The following is a 12,478-nucleotide window of genomic DNA, read 5'->3' as shown; positions in this document are numbered from 1 at the left end:
AATCTTAGGTGTTCTTAAAGCGAAAGCGGATGCTTGGCTTAAACTGCATTTATCTGTGGTAGGTAGGGTGAATCTTATTAAAATGATTTTGATGCCAAAAATACTGTATATTCTTCATAATGCGCCAGTTTGGATACCACGCGGGAGATTTAGACAGATTAACTCTCTGTTCAGGAATTTGATATGGGGGAGACAGCATCCGCGTATCAAACTGGAGACACTTCAGCGACTCAAGGAAGATGGGGGATTGGCATTGCCTAACCCTGAAATATATTTTCTTGCAGCCCAGAGTCAGCATCTAAAAGGCTGGGCGCATGAAGGGTCATCTGGGGCGGTACAGCGGCTGATGGAAGTGGTGACAAAAAGGCCAGTGGTACAATGTTTGGAGGATGGATCCCTGGGGGTTCTGGGGAAATTATACCCGACTGTGTTGTTGATACGCAGGCTGTGGGGTAGGCTGAGACATATACGGGGGGTCACGGATTTGACTAGATTCTCACCGCTATGGCATAACAGCAACTTACAGGAGTCTGAGGCACTGGGGGTACTGACAGAATGGCAAGTCAAAGGGATTCAATACGTGTATCAAATAATTGCGCGAGGTGAATTGAAATCATTTTCCCAATTACAGGCGGAATTTGGTCTTGGGACTGTGGGGGAATTTCAGTATTTGCGGATGAGGCATGCTTTTGGAGCTCAAAGTAGAAACGGAGGTATTGGAATTCAGAGGGATATAGTACTGGAGTATGTGTGTAATGAAGGGACTACTGGAGGAGTCATATCTGCTTTGTATAAAGATCTGTTGCACACTTTCCTATTGGGGTTTCCAATAATGGCGAGAGCTAAGTGGGAGAGGGATCTGGGTCCAATGGAGAATGAGACTTGGGAGTCGGTGCTAGAATGGGTCCCACGATTGTCACTGAGCGAACCGTATAGACTGTCACAGCTCTATGTGATACACAGGGTTTATAAGTCACCGATGGTGCTATATAAGGCTGGTTTGCGTGATGATTCTGAATGCCCGAGGTGTAAAACTGCAGATGCTGATATACTCCATATGATGTGGACGTGTCCGAGACTGGCTGCTTTTTGGGTGGTAGTTTTGAGTCGTATGGAAGGTGCGTATGGATGTAAGGTGCCAAGGGACCAGGTGGTGTGCTTGTTGGGATGTGTGGATGAGATTGGAGTGGATAACAACCTAAAGATAGCTATTGCCAGATTGTTATACATGGCTAGGAAGGTAATAGCTCGAAATTGGATTAGGGAAGAACCGCCGTCAAGAGGAGAGTTCCTCCAGTATGTGAAGCAGGGCCTGACACTAGAAAAGGGGTTTTATAAAAAAAGAGGGAAAATCGAAATGTTCAATAAAATGTGGTCTCCGTGGATTGCTATAGGATAGGGGTATTATAGAGGGAGAGTTAATTAAGGTTCCTAATTAATGGTAATGTTAAATGTGGCTTATATTATTGGCCGAGGGATTAGATAGTATATTGGTCTAATGATGGAAGTGCTAACCAAGGTGAGCTGCTTTGTTGGGTGGGGTTGGGGGGTGGTGGGATTGAAGGGGAATGTTTGAAGGGGGAGAAAAAAGCTTTGTATTGAAAATGAGAATGTAACATGTCATTTATCTTGTTATTCTTAATAAAAATTTATTTGAATAAAAAAAAAGATCTATGAAAAACATTATGAATTGCAAAAGAGGCTGGAAGAGCCAAACGAAAAGACACCGGATTGATAATTTCAGAAATCTTATAAGGACCAATAAACCGAGGCTTAAACTTAGGGGAAGAAACCTTCATAGGAACATGACGAGAAGACAACCAAACCAAATCCCCCACATGAAGCCGGGGACTAACACACCGACGGCGGTTAGCAAAACGTTGAGCCTTTTCCTGAGACAACGTCAAATTGTCCACCACATGAGTCCAAATCTGCTGCAGCCTGTCAACCACAGAATCCACCCCAGGACAATCAGAAGGCTCAACCTGCCCCGAAGAAAAACGAGGATGAAAACCAAAATTACAAAAGAAAGGTGAAACCAAAGTAGCCGATCTAGCCCTATTATTAGGGCAAACTCGGCCAACGGCAAGAAAGCCACCCAATCATCCTGATCAGCAGACACAAAGCATCTCAAATAGGTTTCCAAGGTCTGATTAGTTCGCTCCGTTTGGCCATTAGTCTGAGGATGAAACGCCGAAGAAAAAGACAAATCAATGCCCATCCTAGCACAAAAGGCCCGCCAAAACCTAGAAACAAACTGAGAACCTCTGTCAGACACAATATTCTCCGGAATGCCATGCAAACGAACCACATGCTGAAAAAACAATGGAACCAAATCTGAGGAGGAAGGCAACTTGGGCAAAGGTACCAGATGGACCATTTTAGAGAACCGGTCACAAACCACCCAGATAACAGACATCTTCTGGGAAACAGGAAGATCCGAAATAAAATCCATGGAAATATGCGTCCAGGGCCTCTCAGGGACCGGTAAAGGCAAAAGCAACCCACTGGCGCGGGAACAGCAAGGCTTGGCCCGGGCGCAAGTCCCACAGGACTGCACAAAAGTACGCACATCCCGCAACAAGGAAGGCCACCAAAAGGACCTAGCAACCAAATCTCTGGTACCAAAAATCCCAGGATGACCGGCCAACACTGAACAATGAACCTCAGAAATTACCTTACTTGTCCATCTATCAGGAACAAACAGCTTCCCCACAGGACAGCAGTCAGGTTTATCAGCCTGAAATTCCTGAAGCACCCGCCGCAAATCAGGGGAGATGGCAGAAAGATTCACCCCTTCCTTAAGAATGCAAACCGGCTCAAGGACTCCAGGAGAGCCAGGCAAAAAACTCCTAGAGAGGGCATCAGCCTTAACATTCTTAGATCCCTGAAGATACGAGACCACAAAATCAAAACGAGAGAAAAACAGGGACCATCGAGCCTGTCTAGGGTTCAGCCGCTTGGCCGACTCGAGGAAAATCAGATTCTTATGATCAGTCAAGACCACAACGTGGTGCTTGGCTCCCTCAAGCCAATGTCGCCACTCCTCAAATGCCCACTTCATAGCCAACAACTCACGATTGCCGACGTCATAATTGCGCTCCGCAGGTGAAAACTTTCTGGAAAAAAAACACACGGTTTCATCAAGGAACCATCAGAATTCCTCTGAGACAAAACGGCCCCTGCCCAATCTCAGAAGCGTCAACCTCAACCTGAAAAGGAAGAGAAACATCCGGCTGACGCAACACAGGGGCAGAAGTAAATCGGCGTTTAAGCTCCTGAAAGGCCTCAACAGTCGCCGAGGACCAATTCGTCACATCAGCGCATTTCTTCGTCAAATCAGTAAGGGGCTTAACCACACTGAAAAAGTTGGCAATGAAACGGCGATAGAAATTAGCAAAGCCAAAAAATTTCTGAAGGCTCTTCACAGATGTGGGTTGAATCCAGTCATGAATGGCTTGGACCTTAACAGGATCCATTTCCATAGACGAGGGGGAAAAAATAAAACCCAAAAAAGAGACCCTCTGAACTCCGAATAGGCACTTAGACCCCTTCACAAACAAAGCGTTATCACGAAAGATCTGGAATACCATCCTGACCTGCTTCACATGAGACTCCCAATCATCGGAAAAAATCAAAATATCATCCAAATATACAACCATGAATTTATCAAGATAATTGCGGAAAATATCATGCATGAAGGATTGGAACACAGATGGAGCATTAGAGAGCCCGAATGGCATCACAAGGTATTCAAAATGACCTTCGGGCGTATTAAATGCAGTCTTCCATTCGTCACCCTGTTTAATACGAACAAGATTATATGCTCCTCGAAGGTCAATTTTAGTAAACCAACTAGCCCCCTTAATCCGAGCAAACAAATCAGAAAGCAAAGGCAAGGGGTATTGGAATTTGACCGTGATCTTATTAAGAAGACGATAATCTATACAGGGTCTCAAGGAGCCATCCTTCTTAGCAACAAAAAAGAAACCCGCTCCCAATGGTGACGAAGACGGCCGAACATGCCCCTTCTCTAAAGACTCCTTAACATAGCTCCGCATGGCGGCATGCTCTGGTACAGACAGATTGAAAAGTCGGCTCTTAGGGAACTTGCAGCCAGGAATCAAGTCAATAGCACAATCACAGTCCCTGTGCGGTGGAAGGGAACTGGACTTGGGCTCATCAAATACATCCTGGAAATCCGACAAAAACTCAGGGACCTCAGAAGAGGGGGAAGAGGAAATTGACATCAAAGGACCGTCACTATGTACCCCTTGACAACCCCAACTAGTCACAGACATAGTTTTCCACTCCAGCACCGGATTATGTTCCTGTAACCACGGAAAACCCAGTACAACAACATCATGCAGGTTATGCAACACCAGAAAACGGCAATCTTCCTGATGTGCTGGAGCCATGTACATGGTCATCTGCGTCCAGTACTGAGGTTTATCCTTGGCCAATGGTGTGGCATCAATGCCCCTCAAAGGAATAGGGCTCTGCAAAGGCTGCAAGGAAAAGCCACAACGCCTGGCGAATTCTAAGTCCATTAAGTTCAGGGCAGCGCCTGAATCCACAAATGCCATGACAGAAAAGGACGACAATGAGCAAATCAGGGTCACAGACAAGAGAAATTTAGGCAGAACAGTACTGATGGTAACAGACCTAGTGACCCTCTTAGTACGCTTAGGGCAATCAGAAATAACATGAGCAGAATCACCACAGTAAAAACACAGCCTATTCTGACGTCTGAAATCCTGCCGTTCAGTTCTAGTCAAAATCCTATCACATTGCATAGGCTCAGGACTCTGCTCAGAGGACACTGCCATATGGTGCACAACAGCTTTGCGCTCGCGCAGACGCCGATCAATCTGAATGGCTAGAGACATAGATTCGCTCAAACCAGCAGGCGTAGGGAAGCCCACCATAACATCTTTAAGGGCTTCAGAAAGACCTTTTCTGAAAATTGCAGCCAGAGCATCCTCATTCCACTTATTGAGCACAGACCATTTTCTAAATTTCTGGCAGTATAATTCTGCCGCTTCCTGACCTTGACACAGGGCCAACAGGGTCCTTTCTGCATGATCCACAGAATTAGGTTCGTCATACAATAATCTGAGCGCTTGAAAAAATGCGTCTACATTCAGCAATGCCAGATCCCCCGATTCAAGGGAAAATGCCAAGTCCTGAGGGTCACCACGCAGCAAGGATATGATGATTTTAACTTGCTGAATGGGATCACCAGAAGAACGGGGTTTCAAAGCAAAAAAACAATTTGCATTTATTTTTAAAGTTCAAAAACTTGGATCTGTCCCCAAAAAACAAATCAGGAGTAGGAATTCTAGGCTCCAAAGCCGGAGTCTGGACAACATAATCTTGGATACTCTGTACTCCTGCAGCAAGTTGATCCACACGAGAAAACAAACCCTGAACATCCATGCCAGCGCCAAAATCCTGAACCACCCAGAAGTCAAGAGGAAAAAAAAGACAAAACAGAGTGCAAAAAAAAAAAATGGCTCAGAATTTTTTTTTCCTTCTTTTGAGATGCATTTAATTCATTTTTGGCCACTTGTACTGTTATAAACTGGTGGTTTAGGAGCAACATGGGACAAGCTCTGAAGGAGGTGGTACCTGTACTGACCGTAGTTCCTAAGCTCAACACCACACTAGAAGCAGCCGTGGGATGTTCCTGTCACTCCCTAGACACCTCGTCACAGCCTGAGAATTAACTACCCCTAAAGATAGAAACAGGAAAGCTATCTTGCCTCAGAGAAAATCCCCAAAGAATAGATAGCCCCCCACAAATAATGACTGTGAGTGGAAAGGGAAAAGACATACGTAGAATGAAACCAGGATGTAGCACAGGAGGCCAGTCTAGCTAGATAGATAGGACAGGACGGAATACTGTGCGGTCAGTATTAAAAACTAGAAAAATCCACCACAGAGTTTACAAAAATCTCCACACCTGACTAAAGGTGTGGAGGGTAAATCTGCTTCCCAGAGCTGCCAGCTTAACTGAATTAATCCATACTGACAAGCTGGACAAAAACATAGAATGTACCGAACAATGAAGTCCACAACATGTGGACAGAAAAGAGCAAAGCAAGGACTTATCTTTGCTGAACTGGTCAGGATATCAGGGAAATCCAAGCAGAGATGTGAATCCAACCAGGAACCATTGACAAGTGGCACAAGCTGAAGAGAAGAGCCAGGCTAAATAGCCGAGCAGAATAGACAATTAGTGGAAGCAGCTGCTGACTGCTAAATCCAAGGAGCAGCCATTCCACTTAAAACCACCGGAGGGAGCCCAAGAGCAGAACTCACAAAAGTGCCACTTACAACCACCGGAGGGAGCCCAAGAGCGGAATTCACAACAGATGACGTACTCTTCTCGTCTTCTTGTCGAGGCTCTGGCACAGGCGTACTTTGTCTGCCCTGTTGAGGGCAGAGCAAAGTACTGCAATGTGCAGGCGCCGGGAAAGGTCAGAGAGGCCCGGCGCCTGTAGTTTCCAAAATGGGGTCACTTGTGGGGGGTTTCTACTGTTTAGGCACATCAGGCGCTCTGCAAATGCGACATGACGCCCACAGACCATTCCACCAAAATCTGAATTCTAAAACATCACACCTTCCCTTCCGAGCCCTGACATACGCCCAGACAGTGGTTTTCCCCCACATATGGGGTATCTACATAAATTGCACAATAACTATTGCAGTACATTTTCTCCTGATACCCTTGTGAAAATAAATACAAATCGGGGGTAAAAGATAATTTTTGCGGAAAATTTTATATTTTTTTATTTTCATGGCTCTACGTTATAAACTTCTGTGAAGCACCTGGGGATTCAAAGTGCTCAACACACATCTAGATAAATTCCTCAAGGAATCTAGTTTCAATATTGGGGTCAATTGTGGGGGATTTCCACTGTTGAGGAACATCAGGGGCTCTGCAAACGTGACATGACGTCCGCAGACCATTCAAAGTCTGAATTCCAAAACGTCACTCCTTCCCTTCTGAGCCCAGACGTGTGCCCAAACAGTGATTTTCTTTCACATATGGGGGTATCGGCATACTCAGTAGAAATTGCACAACAACTTTTGTGGTCAATTTTCTCATGATACCCTTGTTAGAATTAAAAAAATCGGGGGTAAAAGATCATTTTTGTGGAAAAAAAATATTTTTTATTTTCTTGGCTCTACATTATAAACTTCTGTAAAGCACCTGGCGGTTCAAAGTGCTCACTTTAAGTCTAGATAAGTTCCTTGAGGGGTCTAGTTTCCAAAACGGGGTCACTTGTGGGGGGTTACAACTGTATAGGCACATTAGGGGCTCTTCAAACGCAACATAGCGTCCGCTCTCAATTCCAGCCAATTTTGCATTCAAAAAGTCAAACGGTTCTCCTTCCCTTCCAAGACCTTCCATGCACCCAAACAGTGGTTTTCCCCCATAGGGTATCAACATACTCTGGAGAAAGTACCCCAAAACATTTGTGGTCCATTTTCTCCTTGACAACTTTCCTGAAAATTTGGGAGCTGTGAGTGAAGAGCAAGGTGAACGATTCCACCAGGACATCAAAGAGATGGAAAGAAGATACCAGGGAAGATGGAGCATTACAATGATGGCAGACGACTGTTGGATGCTTCAGAGAGACATTCCAGATGCTACTCACAAGTGTAAATGTACCAAGAGAAGCCTCACAGGGAAGAAGAATAAATTTTAGTGTGTGTTAGTGAGCTCATTGCAGTTAAACAATGATTTTCATGAAACATTTGTAATAAAAAAATAATTGTATGAGTCTATTTTCATTTATTTTGAGGTATTGTCTTATTTAACATAGTTACTTAAATTGTCAGAAAACGTGATGTCCTATGACAAAACAGAGGTCATTTTCAGATTCAGCACACTTAAAAACATAAGATTACGTGGAACAACCAAAACAGCTCTTGAAAATTTTTTTTTTGCAGACCTGTGTCATTTTTGTGACTAAAAAGTGAAATGTTTATTTTTTCCTTACATGTTGCTTCAGTTCCTGTCAAGCTCTTGACGAGTTAATAAACTTCTTGAATGTGGTTTTGAGTACCTTGAGGGGTGCAGTTTTTGAATGGTGTCACTTTTGGGTACTTTATGTCATATAGACCAGAGGTGTCAAACTGCATTCCTCGAGGGCCGCAAACAGGTCATGTTTTCAGGATTTCCTTGTATTGCACAAGGTGCTGGAATCATTCTGTGCAGGTGATTAAATTATCACCTGTGCGATACAAGGAAATCCTGAAAATATGACCTGTTTGCAGCCCTTGAGGAATGCAGTTTGACACCTCTGATATAGACCCCTGAAAGTCACTTCAAATGTGATGTGGTCCGTAAAAAAAATGTTTTGCAAATTTTGTAGTAGAAATGAGAAACTGCTCGACAACTTTTAACCCTTGTAACTTCTTACCAAAAAAATGATGTTTCAGAAATTGTGCTGATGTAGAGTAGACACGTGTGAAATGCTATATATTAACTTATGTGACATATCTCTGATTTAAGGGCATAAAAAAATAAAAGTCTGAAAATGTCAAAATTTTTGCCTAACTTTCAATTTTTTCACAAATAAAACGGAAGTGATATCAAATAAATTTAACCACTATAATCAAGTACAATATGTCACGAAAAGTCTATCTCAGAATCAGTGGGATACATTGAAGCATCCAGAGTTATTACCTCATAAAGAGACAGTGGTCAGAACTGAAAATATTGACCTGGCCAGGAAGGTGAAAACAGGCTTCGGGGTGAAGGGGTTAAATACACCCTATAGTGCTATATGAAAGACACTAAAGGATGCAACTTTATAATACTTAGCGGCATGGACAATAATCTAAGCTCTTCCTCCTATAACAACTCTCCCCGAGCTGCTTCCTGCCGAGCATCGTATCACCAGGTTTTCTATAAATCTGATAGCGTGATGTGGCCGTACAGTCACAGTAATGTCAGTAGTCCACATGGCTACGGCAATACTGTGTATGGCGGGAAATCCCTGCATGTTTATTGGCTGGGAACAAGTAACAATCATGTCCGAGCTCCGGATGCCAGATTGAGTAGTGGAGAGCGCGCTCACTCATCCCTAGTATCTACATCACATTTTGTGAGAGCTTCTCTGGGCTTCTGTCCTCTCATCCTGCAGTTGTCTGAATGGAATTAATGTGGACTTGGGAACCAGCTAAGGCTACTTTCACACATCAGGTTTTCAGTGTCAGGCTAAATCCGGCTAATTTTCAAAAAAACGGATCGGGCGAATGTTGCCGCCGGATCAGGATTTTTTCCCATAGACTTGTATTAGTACCGGATCGCACCGGATAACATTGCGTTTCGTCCGGTTTTCGCCAGATCCGGCAACTCTGCCGCTTCCGGTTTCTTGAAAAAATGTCCATAGCAACGTTTTTTGTCTCCGGCGAAAAAGCCTGAAGCGCCGGATCCAGCGCTTCCGGCTGTTTGCTAGAATGGAAGCCTATGGTAGCCAGAAGGTGCCAGATCCGGAAAAAGGCGGATCCGGCGGCCTGATCCGGTTTTTTAAACTGAGCATGCTCCTAATTTTTTTTTTATCCATTAATCTAGATAGGCTAGCCGGATCCGTAAAAAAAAGGGATCCGTCGCATCAGTTTTTCACAATCTGCACCGGATCTAGTTTTTCCAACATTCGCCGGATTTAGCCTGACACTGAAAACCTGATGTGTGAAAGTAGCCTAAGCCACATTCTGTCCACAGCTGTTATGTCACTGTTCACACCACAGAGACCTCAAAAGCGTCTCTGTGCTGAAGGGGTTAATGTCCCCCCATCCCCAGTAATTGGGAATCTCCACCTACCTCCACCTGCAGAGCCCCACGCCACATATACGGCTGTTCTGTGCGCACAGGACCTGTGTTGAGGTCACAGGAGGGGAGGAGACAGTGGTCATATGATCAGGGGCCTCAGTGTACTATGCACACTATGCAGGACTCTGCCGTGCTGACAAGTATTCAGCCGGCCTGCCGGTGTTGTCACCTTAAGAACACGAAACATTTGGCAGAAGTTACCTGCAAAAAGTACAACAATTCCCCCCATTAAGCGATTGGATCCCCCCAGATCTTTGAAAGATCTTAGTGTTATTACAGACGGGAGTTTCCAAGAGCGCTAGATTCAAGGCCAATCCTAGTGCCGGATGAGCCGTGAGGTCTCCATCTAAGAGAGCGGCCGCAATCCCAGACGATGCAACGACCAGAGCAATGTTATTGATTGAGTGAATTTCTGCGAGCAGCAAATTAAAGAACAATGTTTTACCGGTGCCTCCTGGTGCATCAAGGAAAAACTTCCTCCCATTCCCACTTGAAATCTGAGACATAATTGCCAAATGCAGTGTGATCCCTTAGAAGTGTGTCCTTAAAAGTGTGGATTACAGTAGAATTAAAACCTGAATTGAACCTGAAGGGAACTGAAGGTAACTGGCCAGTCACTATAAACAATGTTTCTGTTTGTTTTCACATTCACCCCTATAATCCTTCACTTTCTGCTACCTCCCCTAACCCCTACTCCTAGTAAGGAACTGTTCATCTCCTCTTCAATCCTCCCCATCCACCTCACCTCCTCCACAGAACTGTTCCTTAACATACAATCTTCTGTCTCCAAGCACAGACAGCCCCCTCATGCCCTCTCCTGCTCCCACTTGCTAACACTTTCTCTGCTCCTTCTTACTGCTGGTGATATCTCTCCAAATCCTGGTCCTCCTCACCATATTCCCACAATCATTTCTACCTCCCATCCACGCTCTATCAGAAATTTCTGTAACCTCTCTAACCTTATACCCATTCGCCCAGCCCCCGCCTCCCCAGTCCCACTAACAGGAGCTCTGTGGAACGCTCGCTCTGTCTGCAACAAGCTCTCCTACATCCATGATCTTTTTGTTACTACCAAACTTTCCTTCCTCGCCATCACCGAAACCTGGCTCACCCCTTCTGACACAGTCTCCCCTGCTGCACTCTCTTACGGAGGCTTCCACCTTTCCCACACACCCCGCCTCAGCAGCAAGCATGGCGGAGGAGTTGGTTTTCTCCTGTCAGATAACTGCTCCTTCACCCCAATCCCACTGCCACCCTCTGTTACCCTCCCTTCCTTTGAGGTGCACTCTATGCGCATCTACTCCCCCACCAACCTCCAACTGGCTGTCATTTACCCCCCAGGGCCAGCCACCACCTTCTTTGACCACTTCACCACCTACTTCATTTCCTTTCTGCGGACATCCCCACTATCATCATGGGTGACTTCAACATCCCCATTGACACTTCCCTCTCAGCTGCCACTAACCTTCTATCTCTCACTTCCTCCTTCGGCCTCGCCCAATGGTCTTCTGCAGCCACTCACAAAGATGGCCACACATTGGACCTCATCTTCACCCACCTCTTCTCCCTATCTAACTTCTTTAACCCCTTCCCGACCCATGACGCCACGTAGGCGTCATGAAAGTCGGTGCCAATCCGACCCATGACGCCTATGTGGCGTCATGGAAAGATCGCGTCCCTGCAGATCGGGTGAAAGGGTTAACTCCCATTTCACCCGATCTGCAGGGACAGGGGGAGTGGTAGTTTAGCCCAGGGGGGGTGGCTTCACCCCCTCGTGGCTACGATCGCTCTGATTGGCTGTTGAAAGTGAAACTGCCAATCAGAGCGATTTGTAATATTTCACCTATTATAACGGGTGAAATATTACAATCCAGCCATGGCCGATGCTGAAATATCATTGGCCATGGCTGGAAATACTAATGTGCCCCCACCCCACCCCACCGATCGCCCCCCAGCCCTCCGATCTGGCCGGTACACTGCTCCGGCTCCCCTCCGTCCAGTGCTCCGCTCCCCCCGTGCTCTTATCCGCTCCCCCCGTGCTCCAATCACCCCCCCGTGCTCCAATCACCCCCCCTGCACTCCGATCCACCCCCCCCCCGGTGCTCCGTTCCACCCCCCCGTGCTCCATTCCAGCCCCCCCGTGCTCCGTTCCACGCCCCCCGTGCTCCGTTCCACCCCTCCCGCGCTCCGATTCCCCCCCCCGTGCTCCGATCCCCCCCCCGTGGTCCCACCCCACCCCATCATACTTACCGATCCAGCCGGGGTCCCGTCCGTCTTCTCCCTGGGCGCCGCCATCTTCCAAAATGGCGGGCGCATGCGCAGTGCGCCCGCCGAATCTGCCGGCCGGCAGATTCGTTCCAAAGTGCATTTTGATCACTGAGATAGATTATATCTCAGTGATCAAAATAAAAAAAATAATACATGACCCCCCCCCTTTGTCACCCCCATAGGTAGGGACAATAAAAAAATAAAGAAATTTTTTTTTTTCCACTAATGTTAGGTTAGGGTTAGGGGTAGGGTTAGGGTTAGGGGTAGGGTTAGGGGTAGGGTTAGGGCTAGGGTTTCGGTATGTGCACACGTATTCTGGTCCTTTGCGGATTTTTCCGCTGCGGATTTGATAAATCAGCA

The 12,478-nt window shown here is 46.1% G+C and overlaps 1 protein-coding gene across 1 annotated transcript in view; it reads right to left on the bottom strand.

Moving 5' to 3' along the window:
* LOC138651800 (gastrula zinc finger protein XlCGF66.1-like) overlaps nucleotides 1-9,896 on the bottom strand; it is a 38,178-nt gene extending 28,282 nt beyond the window's left edge. The window contains exon 1 of the mRNA XM_069742304.1: nucleotides 9,842-9,896. The gene's annotated coding sequence lies outside the window, so the exon portion shown is untranslated. The remainder of the gene's footprint in view (nucleotides 1-9,841) is intronic.
* Nucleotides 9,897-12,478: the final 2,582 nt, after the last annotated feature.

The sequence above is a fragment of the Ranitomeya imitator genome, chromosome 10, assembly GCF_032444005.1.
Source record: "Ranitomeya imitator isolate aRanImi1 chromosome 10, aRanImi1.pri, whole genome shotgun sequence".
In the NCBI taxonomy this organism is placed as follows: Eukaryota; Metazoa; Chordata; class Amphibia; order Anura; family Dendrobatidae; genus Ranitomeya; species Ranitomeya imitator.
This window is presented reverse-complemented; position numbering and strand designations above follow the sequence as displayed.